At 41.6% G+C, this 17134-nt stretch overlaps 1 long non-coding RNA gene across 2 annotated transcripts; it reads right to left on the bottom strand.

Annotated features, from left to right (window-relative positions):
• Positions 1-1083: 1083 nt before the first annotated feature.
• LOC125946966 (uncharacterized) lies at positions 1084-15843 on the bottom strand. Of its 2 annotated transcripts, none has more exons than XR_007468029.1 (3): positions 15486-15843; positions 14135-14399; positions 1084-1114 (listed from the first exon to the last, which is right to left on the bottom strand). It is a non-coding gene; the product is annotated as an uncharacterized LOC125946966 (long non-coding RNA). The 2 variants fall into 2 exon arrangements; XR_007468028.1 differs by lacking the exon at positions 1084-1114 and adding an exon at positions 8549-8579.
• Between the last annotated feature and the right edge of the window lie 1291 nt (positions 15844-17134).

Consider the following 17134-nt stretch of genomic DNA (forward strand, 5'->3'; position numbering starts at 1 on the left):
CGAGCGCTTACTAACAACTGATGTTTTATTGAAAGAAACACACAATATATAGGCATATCTGGCGGCGTAACTCACACGTTGTCGAAATTCACATGCACTGTAAAAAAATTGCTTTGGTTTTACGGCAAATCTGCTGGTAATTTGTGACCGAACACTTTCCGTAAGTAAAGAACGGTCATTTCCGTAGAACGGACAACCGTAAAAATAGAGAGCGTATTACAAAATACGAGTGCTTATGTATTCAGAAAACGGAAGACTCTGTATGCTGAATCGTATGGTTCGACCGTTAATGTACAGGTGCTTTCCGTATTCAGAAAACGGAAGGCGCTGTATATTGAATCTGTAGTATACGGTCCAACCGTTAAAATACAGGTATTTTCGTATCCAGGAAACGAAAGGCTCCGTAGGCTGAATTTGTACTATACGGTCCAACCGTTAAAATACAGGTTTATCTGTATCCAGAAAACAAAAGACTCTGTATGCTGAATTTCTACTATACGGTCCAACCGTTAACATACAGGTGTTTCCGTACTCAGAAATAAAAAGGCTCCGTATGCTAAATCTGTACTATACGGTCCAATCGTTAAAATAGAGGTGTTTCATGCATTATGTTTTACAGAGCATATTGATTATTTAGAGAATGTACTATTGGGGACAGAAGTGCCCAAAATGTGCGAATGACGACCGAATTTTAATGGTGCACTTTCTGCTGGATCAGCCACGCTAACATTTGCATTCCGAAAGTGGTCTGCAACGCAGATGATAGCGGCTGATAGTGCAGAGATGCAATTTGGTCGACACTCGCACGTCCTGGGCACTTTTGTCCTCGATAGTACATATCCTTTAATGCAAATGTCATGAATGCAGCTCATTGCAGAAGCAGCAGGTCGCTATGGAGAAAACTGTCTGCCAACACATTGAAATAGCTCAAAAGATCAAACACTTTGCTTTTTGTAATATGAATGAATTGCACGACATATATACAAATAAGTGCAAAATTTTATTCGTCAAGTACTTTACATCACAGAAGCAATTTTATTTTCTTCGACCACTCGTCTTGTACTTTTCCTGGTGAAAGCTGTTCCCCACATGCCTTGCAAGGATAAACTTGCTGCTGTTAGGAGAAACAAATAATATTGGTGAATTTCCATCCTAAAGGAAGTGGCAACAAAAGACAATCACAGAACACAACAAAGCGGTAACTGAAGTATTAAAAAACCATGAACGTGGTTCAACATTGTCAAAACAAGGAATATTGCTGTAGCCAACATTTCGACAGATACGTGTCATCAGGGCAGCAGCTGTTTTCCTTGGCAGTGGTTTTTGATATGCATAGCTCACTCGCCCCTACCCTCATCTGGTGCATATAGTAGGTCAAGAGAAACCAAAGTAGTAAAATAAAGGTAGGAAGGGTGTGTTTCGCAGTGATTGTGATGGAGTGTGTAGGGGCACTGCTTTAAGTTGTTACAATGAGTAGGGATGACCTAAACAGAAAACGATCTGTAGACCTAGTAGACCTATTCTTCCCAGAAATCAACATAGGAATTAAAATAAACTGTTTGGACATTTGGCAAAAAAGCAATGAAGAGTTAGGCAAAATAAACTTTGTAACATGATGTGTCTGTTTAAGATCAGTGGAAATGGCAAATTAAGGTACGTTATCAATAAACATTTCATCAAGATAAAGAAAAAAGATATTGGTCAAATAATAAATAAGTAAGGACACCAAATTAAACTGGGTATGACCATAAATAGTAAAGAACAGCCTGTGAAAGAAAATGGGACGGGAAATGATAAAAGGTGCAAGATAGGGAAAAGTTTAGCACTGTTTACTGTATGTTCATGCCACTACTGACGACTTGAAATTTCAGTCTTCCTGCTGAAGCTGTATTACTTGGATAAGGAAATGGATCACTTTGCAGACAAGTCTACGTTCAGATTCTGTTCAAATCTTCAATGTAATTTTATGGAAGAAAATGGTATGGACAGTCCTACTGGATGGGCATTCATTCAGCAGTACCATCCACAGGTATTAGCTTAAAATTTATTGGTCTCACTGGACCTTAGCTCTTGGGAAATCATGAGCTGTTTTTTTTTATCACAGATGCCTTCAAGTTATATCGGTTGGCAAGAGTGCTAGCACACAACATTATACTTGTTGCCGCAGTCAAAAGTGATATTTGGTAACAATGAGTAAAAGAAGCAAACAGCATTCTACAATACTGATTCAAGTCAACCGAAAAAGCTGCTAAAATGAATGTACCCTGGCCCCCAATACACAATAATTGCACATCACATTGATGGTCATCGTGTCGATCATGCTATTAGAACACTAGGCATCAAGTGAGGAGAATAAGGAGATCAAAAAAATTAAATTATGGGGTTTTACGAGCCAAAACCACGATCTGATTATGAGGCACGCCATAGTGGGGGATTCCGGAAATTTGGACCACCTGGGATTCTTTAACGTGCACCTAAATCTAAGTAGACGGGTGTTTTCGCATTTCGCCCCCATCGAAAATAAGGGGATCAGAGGGCACATCCTTTTTTTTTCGAACATTAAATGTACTTCGCCTTAATGTTGCCTTCCAACTCCGAAAGGAGCAGTTAGCGAGATGGTGACCGACTCATAAGAAAACTCATGACATTCTGTGCAGCAGAACATCACGCGCAAATACACTTTTTCCTGCAAAATGACATACTGTAGTGAAACCTTGTGCACATGTGCCAACCTTAGAATTTGAAAAACACCACAGTGGAAGACACAAAGTGTTAACTTTGCTGGAAAATACTAAAATTATATGATTATTCATTCAAGATTCGCCGACTTTGCTCTCTACAGGTGCTGTAAACAGGCACCCTGCTTTTGCAGTTGTAGTAACAATGATCTGTAGAGCAGATGAGGAGAAATGGTTATATAGTTTACGCAGGAGTATACGCCGCAAATGACAATCCACTTCACATTTTAATCTGGTGGAGGATGCGTACTCCAAAATAGAAGAAACTAGTGTACCCTAAAGATTTCTGTGGCCGATGCCTGTGCACTAGCAGGTACACATAACATGGCAGTTGCAATTATATTCCCCAAGCTATAGTTACTGCAACTACTGCCAGTTTACTGGTCCACAGCTGTAATACATTTAGGGCAATTTAAAACTCTCTAATGAATTTATCACATATGACAGAATTGGAATGCAATATCTTGCAAATAAGTGATGCTGTATGTGCCGGCACGTCCCATACAATGAAACACCTTTGAAAAACCTGAATAGCCACCTGGGCCGTGACGAGAGGTGACGTGTATTCTGTGTAAACTAGTACAGCTGCATAGTGTAAAGCTCTGGAGAGTGCATTTAGTAACAGCTGTGAAGCTTTTTTCTTTTTTTTAAACTGCACACAGTAAAAACCTCCTTACAGTTTTGAAAACTCTTTTTATTAAAAAAATTTTCTGCGCGCAAACAAACAAGGACGAAGAACCATTTGCTTAGAACCCAGAGATCTGCTCAATCCAATCAACAGGACACATCAACAGCGCATATAACAACACGTGTGATAAAAATGCCACGGATCAGCGCGACCCCATCAAAATAAAAACAGCAATGCACATAAAACGAGCACTTAAGATGAAACTATGTTAAGGATAAGATGACAGGAGCAAATTCTCTTTATCTAGCAACGAAACAGAAGGATGACTGATGCATTTTTACTTTAGTTTTGCAATCCAGTGCACTTCCACAATTTCCCTCGCGGTTTGATTTCGTTGCCTGAACAATGTGCCAGTGCTTCTAAGACAAGGTGAGCACGCATGTTCTTGACAATGCATGGCGAAATGCTTACTAGGGCCACCTTACAGACTGGACAAGTGTTCCCTTAGTCTTGTGTTAATGCATCTTGCAGTCTGCCCTACGTACACATGACCACATGTCATACAAACCTGATACTCAACATTCTTCGCACAATCAAGAAATTGGTTCTTATGCGGATGTTTGATACTACATTCTTTCTTTGCATCACCCTTACTTTCGAACTTACTTTTTACTCTAGAACACACATTACCTCTTTTGTTTTTAGCCAAAAACACCACTTTTACTTCATAACTCCCAGCCACCTTTTTAAGTCTGTGTGAAAGGCCATGCACATATGGAATCACTGAAACCTTGAAAGCTTATTCTTTCTGCCTTAAATTTTTTGTGCATAGTTCCTTATCCTGTTCAAGTTTTTTCATTAGTCTAGCGCATGACACCAGCATCACAGCGAGCAGGTACCCGGCCTCTCTCAACTGATCAACTTGCTCAAGAAATGCAATGTTTACAGTGCGGTAACACGACTTCAACAATGCTGAGTGGCAACATGAAATGACTGTGCCATTCTATACAAGCCTGGAATTGCTTGAGGCATAGTTCATGTAGCTTGTTAACAAGAAACTGTAGCTTCTTATCTACCAGTACTTGCAAAGTAAAATTTAAGCCCTTGCCTAGAGTCAAAGGCTTCTACTACTATTGAAGGCTTGACTTTTACTTCGGAAGTACCGGTAGATAACAAGCTACAGTTCCTTTATGTCAAGTTAGAAATTCTACCAGAACATGTGTGTTGGTCATTCACGCCCCGAGCTGGAAAACCGCTAATGAACTATGCCTAAAACCATTGCAGGCTTGTGAAGAATGGCATAGTCATTTCATGTTGCCGGTCAGCATTGTTGAAGTCGTGTTCCGCACAGTAAACATTGCCTTTCTTGAGCAAGTTTATCGGTTGAGAGAGGCCGGGTAGGTGCCTGCTCGCTGTGATGCTCGCGCCATGTGCTAGACTTAAGAAAAAGTTAAACAGGGTAAAGAACTTTGCACAAAATAACAAAGCCAGAAAGAATTAGCTTCCAAGGTTTCAGTGATTCCGTATGTGCATGGCCTTTCACACAGACTTAAAAAGGTGGCTGGGAGTTACGAAGTAAAAGTGGTGCTTTCGGCTAAAAACAAGAGGTAGTGTGTGTTCTAGGATAAAAAGTAAGTTCGAAAGTAAGGGTGATGCAAAGAAAGAATGCAGTATTAAAAATCTGCGTGAGAACCAATTTCTTCATTGCGCGAAGAAAGTTGTGTATCAGGTTCCTACGACATGAGGTCATTACGTAGTGCAGACTGCAAGATGCGTTAACACGAGACTAAGGGAACACTTGTCCAGTCTGAAAGCTGGCCCTAGTAAGCATTTGGCTATGCTTTGTCAAAAACATGCGTGCTCACCTTGACTTAGAAGCACCTCCATATTGTTTAGGCATCGAAATCAAATCGCGAGAAATTGTGGAAGCGCACTGGATTGCAAAACTAAAGGAAAAATGAATCAGTCATCCTTCTGTTTCACTGCTATATTCGCTCCTGTCTTTTCATCTTAAGTGCTTGTTTAATGCGCATTGCTGTTTTTATGTTGACTGGGTCGCGCTTATCCGTGGCATTTTTATCAAAAGTGTTGTTATATACGCTATTGATGTGTTGTGTTGACTGGATAGCACAGATCTGGGTTCTTAAGTAAATGGTTCTTCGAAAATAAAACCAGTTGTTAGAACGGGATCGTGCTTGTGTTGCTCCTTTTCTTCGTCCTTGTTTGTTTATGCACAAAACATTTTTTAATGAATCTGTTCCACTTAGGCAGACTTGCAGTTTTGCTTCCTTTTTTTAAAGGTAATGACACGTATGGCTATCACATACATGTACAGTATGACCTTCATTCCCAAACAAAGTGAACAGCACTACCCTATGGGTCAGATGCCTTGTTTCACACATTCTCCCAAACATTATTAGCGCGGGACGGTTATTAGAGGCCGGTTATTGTTGGTGGTGTTGAGGCAACACCAAGTGCTCAAGCACAGTAAATACAGGACTCTTCCTTATAGTCATCCTCGTGCTTTCGCACATTGCTTGCAATGGATAACATCCAGCGTGATCTGTTCCCCGTTCTTCTGTAGTACGTTTTAGAGGTGAAGAACCATGAATATCTTGCAACTCTATAAACCTAGTATCTGAAAGATTCTGTGCAAGTTACTTTGATACCAGGGCACGGGGAAATGAAAGGCTAACCAACTTAACCTTAGAGGGGTGCCATCTTTCTCCGATCGCAAGTCGGCAGAATAAGTGGATAGCGGATACTCACTCCCCAATAATTTCGCAGGCTCGGCACTCATTCTCACTCATGTGTACTAGCACTCGTCGGTACTCACCCGCGCTCATAGTCACTTCCATTCACACTTCCTGGCCCTCAACCCCGCTCATTCTCACATCCACTCCCACTTACGGACACTCGCTTGCATCCATACTCAGGTCCACATACTCTCCGGCAGTCACTCACGTCGACTTGAAATCACCGTCGGTGACTTTCGTTCGCGCTCACGTTGACCGTCAGTCACTCCTACTCATACTCACTCTCGCTCTTATACACACGTGTCCACTCACACCTTTCGTCACACACTGACGCTTCATATCAGACTGTAAAATAAATATGAAAAGAGTACGAGTCAGTGCGCTCGTGAGTGCGCATGCCGACCTATGTCCCTGGCCCTTACCAATGGCCAGTGAATGCGGAACGATTTGTTCTCAAATTATATTGTTACAACGATGGGAACAAGGTGGAAGGAGGATGGCACGAGCTGGTGTCGGAAGACAACGACGTTAGGGACTTACCTGCGCTGACTGTCTCTTGTAATATCAGCTGTAAATAGATTTCACTATTACTTTCATCCTTGTGTCACATTTTGGTGGAGGTGCGGTGTTTCTCATGCGAGACGGAGCTCCGAAGCGGAGGTAGCCTGGCCATTACCACCATGCTGACTGACGAAGCGGCTACAACAATGGCAATCACAACGGTGCCCACATATGCTAACCGTCATCTTGCTCAGCCCCGCGACCCTGGCATGTTTACGGCGACCGACAACCTGGACGTCGAAGATTGGCTCCGGCTGTACAAGCGTGTCAGCGAAAGTAACAGGTGGTATCAGACCGTTATGTTAGGCAATCTGATCTGCTACTTGAAAGGTACGGCAAGGGTCTGGTTTCAGACACACGAAGAGGAGCTAACGAGTTGGGAGCAATGCAAGAAAAAGCTCTGCGACCTTTTCGGGAGAACAGTTGGGCGACAACGAACTGCGAAGAGGAAACTCGGAACTCGCGCCCAGACGTCAACCGAGTCATACGTGACGTATATTCAGGACGTTCTTGCCATTCGGCGCAAAGTGGACGAGCGAATGCCGCAAGATGAAAAGATGAACTATGTGCTGAAGAGCACATAGTTCATCTTTTCACATAGCACACGATGCCTTTAACCTGCTCGTGTACAAGAACTGCACCAGCATCGACGGCATCATAAATGAATGCAGACGTTTCGAAGAAACTAAAGGCATTCAAGCAGAACTTTTTGTTGGGCTAGTTGGTGCATGTTACTAAATTATTTAAAGCGCCAAACAGACGACACAAGAAGAGACACGGACGAGCGCTTACTAACAACTGATGTTTTATTGAAAGAAACACACAATATATAGGCATATCTGGCGGCGTAACTCACACGTTGTCGAAATTCACATGCACTGTAAAAAAATTGCTTTGGTTTTACGGCAAATCTGCTGGTAATTTGTGACCGAACACTTTCCGTAAGTAAAGAACGGTCATTTCCGTAGAACGGACAACCGTAAAAATAGAGAGCGTATTACAAAATACGAGTGCTTATGTATTCAGAAAACGGAAGACTCTGTATGCTGAATCGTATGGTTCGACCGTTAATGTACAGGTGCTTTCCGTATTCAGAAAACGGAAGGCGCTGTATATTGAATCTGTAGTATACGGTCCAACCGTTAAAATACAGGTATTTTCGTATCCAGGAAACGAAAGGCTCCGTAGGCTGAATTTGTACTATACGGTCCAACCGTTAAAATACAGGTTTATCTGTATCCAGAAAACAAAAGACTCTGTATGCTGAATTTCTACTATACGGTCCAACCGTTAACATACAGGTGTTTCCGTACTCAGAAATAAAAAGGCTCCGTATGCTAAATCTGTACTATACGGTCCAATCGTTAAAATAGAGGTGTTTCATGCATTATGTTTTACAGAGCATATTGATTATTTAGAGAATGTACTATTGGGGACAGAAGTGCCCAAAATGTGCGAATGACGACCGAATTTTAATGGTGCACTTTCTGCTGGGATCAGCCACGCTAACATTTGCATTCCGAAAGTGGTCTGCAACGCAGATGATAGCGGCTGATAGTGCAGAGATGCAATTTGGTCGACACTCGCACGTCCTGGGCACTTTTGTCCTCGATAGTACATATCCTTTAATGCAAATGTCATGAATGCAGCTCATTGCAGAAGCAGCAGGTCGCTATGGAGAAAACTGTCTGCCAACACATTGAAATAGCTCAAAAGATCAAACACTTTGCTTTTTGTAATATGAATGAATTGCACGACATATATACAAATAAGTGCAAAATTTTATTCGTCAAGTACTTTACATCACAGAAGCAATTTTATTTTCTTCGACCACTCGTCTTGTACTTTTCCTGGTGAAAGCTGTTCCCCACATGCCTTGCAAGGATAAACTTGCTGCTGTTAGGAGAAACAAATAATATTGGTGAATTTCCATCCTAAAGGAAGTGGCAACAAAAGACAATCACAGAACACAACAAAGCGGTAACTGAAGTATTAAAAAACCATGAACGTGGTTCAACATTGTCAAAACAAGGAATATTGCTGTAGCCAACATTTCGACAGATACGTGTCATCAGGGCAGCAGCTGTTTTCCTTGGCAGTGGTTTTTGATATGCATAGCTCACTCGCCCCTACCCTCATCTGGTGCATATAGTAGGTCAAGAGAAACCAAAGTGGTAAAATAAAGGTAGGAAGGGTGTGTTTCGCAGTGATTGTGATGGAGTGTGTAGGGGCACTGCTTTAAGTTGTTACAATGAGTAGGGATGACCTAAACAGAAAACGATCTGTAGACCTAGTAGACCTATTCTTCCCAGAAATCAACATAGGAATTAAAATAAACTGTTTGGACATTTGGCAAAAAAAGCAATGAAGAGTTAGGCAAAATAAACTTTGTAACATGATGTGTCTGTTTAAGATCAGTGGAAATGGCAAATTAAGGTACGTTATCAATAAACATTTCATCAAGATAAAGAAAAAAGATATTGGTCAAATAATAAATAAGTAAGGACACCAAATTAAACTGGGTATGACCATAAATAGTAAAGAACAGCCTGTGAAAGAAAATGGGACGGGAAATGATAAAAGGTGCAAGATAGGGAAAAGTTTAGCACTGTTTACTGTATGTTCATGCCACTACTGACGACTTGAAATTTCAGTCTTCCTGCTGAAGCTGTATTACTTGGATAAGGAAATGGATCACTTTGCAGACAAGTCTACGTTCAGATTCTGTTCAAATCTTCAATGTAATTTTATGGAAGAAAATGGTATGGACAGTCCTACTGGATGGGCATTCATTCAGCAGTACCATCCACAGGTATTAGCTTAAAATTTATTGGTCTCACTGGACCTTAGCTCTTGGGAAATCATGAGCTGTTTTTTTTTATCACAGATGCCTTCAAGTTATATCGGTTGGCAAGAGTGCTAGCACACAACATTATACTTGTTGCCGCAGTCAAAAGTGATATTTGGTAACAATGAGTAAAAGAAGCAAACAGCATTCTACAATACTGATTCAAGTCAACCGAAAAAGCTGCTAAAATGAATGTACCCTGGCCCCCAATACACAATAATTGCACATCACATTGATGGTCATCGTGTCGATCATGCTATTAGAACACTAGGCATCAAGTGAGGAGAATAAGGAGATCAAAAAAATTAAATTATGGGGTTTTACGAGCCAAAACCACGATCTGATTATGAGGCACGCCATAGTGGGGGATTCCGGAAATTTGGACCACCTGGGATTCTTTAACGTGCACCTAAATCTAAGTAGACGGGTGTTTTCGCATTTCGCCCCCATCGAAAATAAGGGGATCAGAGGGCACATCCTTTTTTTTTCGAACATTAAATGTACTTCGCCTTAATGTTGCCTTCCAACTCCGAAAGGAGCAGTTAGCGAGATGGTGACCGACTCATAAGAAAACTCATGACATTCTGTGCAGCAGAACATCACGCGCAAATACACTTTTTCCTGCAAAATGACATACTGTAGTGAAACCTTGTGCACATGTGCCAACCTTAGAATTTGAAAAACACCACAGTGGAAGACACAAAGTGTTAACTTTGCTGGAAAATACTAAAATTATATGATTATTCATTCAAGATTCGCCGACTTTGCTCTCTACAGGTGCTGTAAACAGGCACCCTGCTTTTGCAGTTGTAGTAACAATGATCTGTAGAGCAGATGAGGAGAAATGGTTATAAAGTTTACGCAGGAGTATACGCCGCAAATGACAATCCACTTCACATTTTAATCTGGTGGAGGATGCGTACTCCAAAATAGAAGAAACTAGTGTACCCTAAAGATTTCTGTGGCCGATGCCTGTGCACTAGCAGGTACACATAACATGGCAGTTGCAATTATATTCCCCAAGCTATAGTTACTGCAACTACTGCCAGTTTACTGGTCCACAGCTGTAATACATTTAGGGCAATTTAAAACTCTCTAATGAATTTATCACATATGACAGAATTGGAATGCAATATCTTGCAAATAAGTGATGCTGTATGTGCCGGCACGTCCCATACAATGAAACACCTTTGAAAAACCTGAATAGCCACCTGGGCCGTGACGAGAGGTGACGTGTATTCTGTGTAAACTAGTACAGCTGCATAGTGTAAAGCTCTGGAGAGTGCATTTAGTAACAGCTGTGAAGCTTTTTTCTTTTTTTAAACTGCACACAGTAAAAACCTCCTACAGTTTTGAAAAACTCTTTTTATTAAAAACATTCTGCGCACAAACAAACGAGGACGAAGAGCCATTTGCTTAGAACCCAGAGATCTGCTCAATCCAATCAACAGGACACATCAACAGCGCATATAACAACACGTGTGATAAAAATGCCACGGATCAGCGCGACCCCATCAAAATAAAAACAGCAATGCACATAAAACGAGCACTTAAGATGAAACTATGTTAAGGATAAGATGACAGGAGCAAATTCTCTTTATCTAGCAATGAAACAGAAGGATGACTGATGCATTTTTACTTTAGTTTTGCAATCCAGTGCACTTCCACAATTTCCCTCGCGGTTTGATTTCGTTGCCTGAACAATGTGCCAGTGCTTCTAAGACAAGGTGAGCACGCATGTTCTTGACAATGCATGGCGAAATGCTTACTAGGGCCACCTTACAGACTGGACAAGTGTTCCCTTAGTCTTGTGTTAATGCATCTTGCAGTCTGCCCTACGTACACATGACCACATGTCATACAAACCTGATACTCAACATTCTTCGCACAATCAAGAAATTGGTTCTTATGCGGATGTTGATACTACATTCTTTCTTTGCATCACCCTTACTTTCGAACTTACTTTTACTCTAGAACACACATTACCTCTTTTGTTTTTAGCCGAAAACACCACTTTTACTTCATAACTCCCAGCCACCTTTTTAAGTCTGTGTGAAAGGCCATGCACATATGGAATCACTGAAACCTTGAAAGCTAATTCTTTCTGCCTTAAATTTTTTGTGCATAGTTCCTTATCCTGTTCCAAGTTTTTTCATTAGTCTAGCGCATGACACCAGCATCACAGCGAGCAGGTACCCGGCCTCTCTCAACTGATCAACTTGCTCAAGAAAGGCAATGTTTACAGTGCGGTAACACGACTTCAACAATGCTGAGTGGCAACATGAAATGACTGTGCCATTCTATACAAGCCTGGAATTGCTTGAGGCATAGTTCATGTAGCTTGTTAACAAGAAACTGTAGCTTCTTATCTACCAGTACTTGCAAAGTAAAATTTAAGCCCTTGCCTAGAGTCAAAGGCTTCTACTACTATTGAAGGCTTGACTTTTACTTCGGAAGTACCGGTAGATAACAAGCTACAGTTCCTTTATGTCAAGTTAGAAATTCTACCAGAACATGTGTGTTGGTCATTCACGCCCCGAGCTGGAAAACCGCTAATGAACTATGCCTAAAACCATTGCAGGCTTGTGAAGAATGGCATAGTCATTTCATGTTGCCGGTCAGCATTGTTGAAGTCGTGTTCCGCACAGTAAACATTGCCTTTCTTGAGCAAGTTTATCGGTTGAGAGAGGCCGGGTAGGTGCCTGCTCGCTGTGATGCTCGCGCCATGTGCTAGACTTAAGAAAAAGTTAAACAGGGTAAAGAACTTTGCACAAAATAACAAAGCCAGAAAGAATTAGCTTCCAAGGTTTCAGTGATTCCGTATGTGCATGGCCTTTCACACAGACTTAAAAAGGTGGCTGGGAGTTACGAAGTAAAAGTGGTGCTTTCGGCTAAAAACAAAGAGGTAGTGTGTGTTCTAGGAGTAAAAAGTAAGTTCCTACGACATGAGGTCATGTGTACGTAGTGCAGACTGCAAGATGCGTTAACACGAGACTAAGGGAACACTTGTCCAGTCTGAAAGCTGGCCCTAGTAAGCATTTGGCTATGCTTTGTCAAGAACATGCGTGCTCACCTTGACTTAGAAGCACCTCCATATTGTTTAGGCATCGAAATCAAATCGCGAGAAATTGTGGAAGCGCACTGGATTGCAAAACTAAAGGAAAAATGCATTAGTCATCCTTCTGTTTCACTGCTATATTCGCTCCTGTCTTTTCATCTTAAGTGCTTGTTTAATGCGCATTGCTGTTTTTATGTTGACTGGGTCGCGCTTATCCGTGGCATTTTTATCAAAAGTGTTGTTATATACGCTATTGATGTGTTGTGTTGACTGGATAGCACAGATCTGGGTTCCTAAGTAAATGGTTCTTCGAAAATAAAACCAGTTGTTAGAACGGGATCGTGCTTGTGTTGCTCCTTTTCTTCGTCCTTGTTTGTTTATGCACAAAACATTTTTTAATGAAACTGTTCCACTTAGGCAGACTCACAGTTTTGCTTCCTTTTTTAAAGGTAATGACACGTATGGCTATCACATACATGTACAATATGACCTTCATTCCCAAACAAAGTGAACAGCACTACCCTATGGGTCAGGTGCCTTGTTTCACACATTCTCCCAAACATTATTAGCGCGGGACGCTGATGTTGGCAGGGAAACTGATTTATGGAGCAATATAATGTATTAAGTACTCAGCTCTTAATGTTTACTCTACTGTTTAAGCATCTTATAGTAAGAAACTACGGAATACAACACGCATAATTCACGATGCAACCCCTTTGGAAGTGTTTAGTAGTCTGAATTATTTGGATTGCATATTTAGATTAGAAGGATTTCGTTCCACTGCAAGAATGGCATCATCCCAATAATTCTTGCATTTGGTGCTATATTTACTTTTATTTCAGTTGGAATGTAGATGCATCGACAGCGATATCGCTTGACATGTCTTCGATCGACTGTTTCTCCAACTTAAGCAAACTCATATTCTGAAATGACCTTGTAGATGATACCAAGAACTTGCTCAGCAGGAGTATGTCTAACATTCACGAGATCTGAGGCTCTTGAACGCATATGTGAGAAAGCCTGGGGTGCATGCTGCTCTCTCATTTAATCAGCAAGTTTCTGGAAATCATCTATAAGTTTTCTTGTGATGAATGTAAATTTGCTTGGACGGGAGAAACATGGAACTTGAACAGGTGAATTATGCAGCATAAGAATGATCTCAGCAAGAAGCAGGCATCAAGAAGCATTGTCGCTCAACACGCATAAACCATCAATTAAAAGAATTATTGGGATGATTTAAAATTCTGGTAGTGTAATGAAATTTGTTTTCTAATCTATATTTAAACTCCTTGATTATTCAGCCTACTACCACTACCTTTGCCAGAAACATTCATAGTCATTATCCTACCTATGCCAAATTATTCCGACCAATATTCAAGCCTTCATAAGCTGTTTTTTTTCACTGCCAATTCTCTAAAGGAGAAGAGGTGTCCTATTTCTCTCCACCTATTTCTCGTTTACTGTTCACTCTCAAACTGCCTTAAGCTTCAGCAGGTTCTATGCTTAAAGCTGTGATTCCCTTTCCCTCTGCCATCTTTGACCCACCTGGTTAGCTAAGTAGGTAGAAAAACTGCAGAAGAAAGGTTGTGGCGCTGAGTTGGACTTGTGCCCCAAGGAACCTTTGCACGGTGGCTCGAGGAGCAACTGCTTGTGGCATGGAGTGGCTCAAGCTGTGATGAGTTCACTTTGTAAAATCCTGCTGGTCACTGCTGGCCCGTCTTTGCCAGAACAGGAATGAACGTTGGCAGTCTACAGTCTCGGTTTCTTCCTTGAGCGCCATGGCCATGTACAGAAACCTTGTCTCGACAGGCTGCATAAAAAAGGATAATTTGCTGAGCTAAGTCTTTTTTCCTAAAACAACCCATTCAAAGTTGTATTTGTAACTTTGCGACACTTTCCGGGTGATGCCAGCGGTACTTCATTGCACAATGCCACAATCATGACTGAGCTGTGGCCATTCTGAATACAGCTTGCAACACGTGACAAGACCATATATACAAATGCAACCAAAATATTAAACATTTGTTGTAGCTTCTGTATATGGCACTATTCGAATGAGACAATCGTAGCACTCTTCTCAGCTCAGTAAAGTTATTTCTAGTTATTTTACTCTTCATGAGGAAATTGCCATGAGCTTCTCTTGAAAAGTAAGTAAACATTCTTGCTTCAGTTTATTCTTCAAATTCTTGCATCACGAATGGATATCAGGAACCCATTTACACCACAGGCAGAGCTCCATATGTTTAAAAACATTATAAATCAAAGTACATCAGAATTTTCATAATCGTGTCATGCTAGTATTATTGGTGGCTATGGCTGCTTCAAGCAATTATTTTTCATTAAGGCAGAAACAGTTATCATCTCAAATTGTTTGCAGCAAGGGTGTACAATCCACAAAATCAATCAAAAAGGTCACGTTGTGTTCACTATTCAAACATTTAGGATAGGTCACATACAACAGCTAATAAAGAATGCAAACTTGAAAATCTCAACTGAAGAAGAAACCAGTTTTTGAATATGGAGCAAAATGCCACCAGCTCATATGGAGCTGGTGGCATTTCTTGTGGCGTTCTGGTGGCATTCTTCGCTTGGAGTACTATGTACTCCAAGCGAAGAATGTTGTTACAGCAATGCTTGAACACTATATGAATGTAATAATCAACAACCTTAAGCAGAATCTTAACACCACTAAACAAATTGTGCTTCGAAGATTCCTGATCCGAAATTCTCAACAAATTGTTCTGGTGTTGTACGTGTTAAGCTTGTTGTGCGTTCTGAAATGCAAGCTCACAACATCTACAATTTCTCTAAAGGCAATATCAGCTTTGTCAGGATAGGTATGACGTGCAGATAAAGTGGATAATGCATGACATCATGAACACTCAGATGTGTTTACCATTGGGCTCACTCTTGCAGCCATGAAATTATGAGATGCAGACACATTTTACGTTGAAACTGGTTTTGTGGAGTACTGCATGCTTCCCAGGCTTCTCCAGTTGTGAGAGCCGTCTCCCCTACACAAATGAGTGATGAGGAATAAAAAAAGAATTTCAACATGCAACAATATGTTGGTCATTTGCTAGTATGCAGCAGGCTTTTTGACTCCTAGCTTGCCTCACACAAATCTACCATGCACAGTATTTGCTTTGCCCAAGCATCAGCCACATTACGATGCAATGTGTACAGAGCCCTTGCCCTTAGTTTTTCTGCTTTGGAAACAGTTACCGTGTGTTCAGCTGGCATCGAGAAAGGGGACATAAAATACTATGTGCACCACTGATCTCTACTATGTTTTGCTGGATGCTGCTTCGCTGCCCAGAGCCAGGGGTAGATGAAGCCAGCGGAAATGCAGTGTCGTGCAGCGGCTTGTCCCAAAAGTAGGGCATACGCTGCACTTACTAGTGTGTGCCGTTGCACAATATTGCTGCCATAAAAATTTTTCATCGTGGTTTTCCACATCTAGGCGATGTCTCCACATGTCTGGTGAGAGCTGTTACGATGTTCTGAACCCGTACGTGATAAGTTTTTCTTACAGAAAGCATTTTCTGATTGACAAGTGTTTTCAGCACGTGCCACTCATGTTAGCGATGCTGTTAGTGCTGTGATGGAAAATTCTGGACGTCTTCTCGAAATACTTCTCTGGATTGCTTCGGTAGCTTGCGGCACAAAGGGCAAGCATTATAGCAGAAATGCCGCACTCCTGTGCAGGTGAAATGCCACAGCAAAGTCGTGAAGTACCAACTTCTGGGACAAGGTTGGCTTCAGTCGAAGGCGCTCAATGCGCTATCCAGCCCCCCATAGTAGAGCTCAGTGGTGTGCAACCTTTTATGCTAGCTTTGCTATCTAGTCGGAACATTGGAAACAGCTCCCACCTTATTTTTCTCAACCTGTGACATGCAAACCGAAAGTCGCATCACTGTATTGATACCGCGCAATACCCCACTAGTACACCCTGGTCACAATCCTTCCCCTGCGCAGAGCCGACCTCCTGGTGCACATTCTTAACATTGCACATTCTTGAGCCGACCTAATCTCAAAAAGATCACTTTCGCTGTTACCTTTTGCAGGGCGCTGAAGATCGCAGGGCGCGATCCCCTCCTAATAGTGGGCGGCTTCAATGCCCCTTCCAGTCTTTGGGGTTATCGCAAGGAAGAGATGCGTGGAAGGAAACTTGCGGAGCTAACTTCCAGGCTGGGCATCACTCTTCATACCGATCCTGCGCAACCAACTCGTGTAGGTTGCTCTATGAATTTATTTATTGGATCTTCTACGCCACACGGCCATATGACAGCTAGACACATTGAAATGGATTGATGGCAGTTTGTAAGCGGTGGCGAAACACTTGTCACTGATGAAAAATTAGAAACCAAAACATCGCTAAGGACAGATGCCCACTGCGCAGAGGGTATAATGTCTCCCAGGTAATCCACCAGGATTAATGACATGCGAAAAAGTGTCGTTTTGAGCAATGAATGGCAGATACATATTCGCCAGAAACAAGTTTGTGCGCATTCCAATTATGGTCACACTGACAACGTCTGGCTG

This window comes from Dermacentor silvarum, chromosome 7 (assembly GCF_013339745.2).
Source record: "Dermacentor silvarum isolate Dsil-2018 chromosome 7, BIME_Dsil_1.4, whole genome shotgun sequence".
In the NCBI taxonomy this organism is placed as follows: domain Eukaryota; kingdom Metazoa; phylum Arthropoda; class Arachnida; order Ixodida; family Ixodidae; genus Dermacentor; species Dermacentor silvarum.